Raw genomic sequence first — 1,825 nt, 5'->3', positions numbered from 1 at the left:
CGTCTGGCTGGAAAGTTGTCATGGCCACCGAGCGGTGACGTCACCTCGTCGCGCCGGTACTCGTGGATGCCGTTCCGGAGGTGCAGCGGCTGGTTGTTGTACACGTCGAAGTTGATGCCGTTGGCCGGTGCGCTCCGGTGCAGGACCAGATTGTGCGGACTCTCCTCGGTTTTTCGTATCGTGTTCGCGATGCTCGTTAGGCTCGGGTTGTTCATGCTGTTTATGATGGATATGCTCGAGGACAGGTTGGGCGTGGACTGGAGCGTTGGCGGCGTGAAGTTCGACTGCATGCTGCTCTGGAGGCTCGATTGGATGCCGATTATGTTTGACGGCGTGGACTGGTGGCTGGGGCCGTTGCGGCTTTCCACCTGTTTAATATTTCGTTGTATTAGAACACATAGACAACAATTTTTATAACAGTTACTATTGTCTATTTCTGCATGCAAACAAAACCTTATTGAATATATTGATATATATGATGATTTGAAGCTTACATATTGTTATTAAACACAAACACAAACATTTTTAATAGTTTAAAAAGCCTTTTTATAAAAATAATATTGCTTTATTACTGATAAAATAATACCTGGTAGTGGTAAGTTGGTGCTGGTGACACACGTATTACACTCGTAGCCACTCCACCAACTGGTGAGCTGACTCTTCCCGGACGGACCAATTCTGGTCTAAAACATAAAAAATAATACAAAAATGAATATAAATGCATTGCATATTACAAGCACACGCCGTACGTGCGGCACACGTAAGAACATAACAAGCACACGACTGCGTACGTAACCTCATAATGCGTACGCGCCGTAATTGCAGTACGCTGCTCAATCAAATGTGCAGCATGTGATACCTGCAACCCATACAGGTTGCAGGTCACTTGCCAAAGTCGTAACATTATAATGAAACGGTTGATTGTCAATCAATTACATAATATATTACATAATTACATATAAACATCCCTAGTTAAATTGTAAAATTACAGCTTTGTCAATACACTTGCGACACACGCACACGCCCGTGCCACCCTCGGGGGGGGGGAACGCTGCGCCACACGCCGCACGTACCACACGTGCTGCGCGGGCACGTACCGTATGAGGTGGTGCAGCGAGGGGTGCTGCTTGTGCGGCGCGGGCGGGCACGTACCGTATGAGGTGGTGCAGCGAGGGGTGCTGCTTGTGCGGCGCGGGCGGGCACGTACCGTATGAGGTGGTGCAGCGAGGGGTGCTGCTTGTGCGGCGCGGGCGGGCACGTACCGTATGAGGTGGTGCAGCGAGGGGTGCTGCTTGTGCGGCGCGGGCGGCTGCGGCGACGAGATCGGCACGAACACGTTGTCGCCCACCGGCGACGCGCCCGGGCTGCCCGACCGCGAGCTGCCCAGCGACACTGAACACATAGACGTATAATTATATTTAATATATTATACTTTTTGCCAACAATACACACATAAAAGGATAATTGTGTATAGGGAAACCATTGTATATTATTCAAAACACAATATCTCTCCTGAAAGTATACTGTGTAATTTTCTACTGGAACGATTTTAACATAACTAAACTATAAGCTATTATATATGTAGTGCTTTGCCACATATTTCTAATCAAAAATATTTTATATGAGTAGAAGTATGAACTGAATTAGAACATAAACATTACGATAACAATTGGGTCCAGAAGACTTAACAAATAAAGAATAACCAAGATGCAACACTGCGTGTAAAATGAAAATTTGCTCATCCGATATTAAAGCAATGTACTATGTTCACAAGTATCCACTTCTCCCAATTCCCTCCCCAGACGGCACAAATAAACCTTTTTTT

The sequence above is a fragment of the Zerene cesonia genome, chromosome 9 (genome assembly GCF_012273895.1).
Source record: "Zerene cesonia ecotype Mississippi chromosome 9, Zerene_cesonia_1.1, whole genome shotgun sequence".
Lineage (NCBI taxonomy): Eukaryota > Metazoa > Arthropoda > Insecta > Lepidoptera > Pieridae > Zerene > Zerene cesonia.
This window is presented reverse-complemented; position numbering follows the sequence as displayed.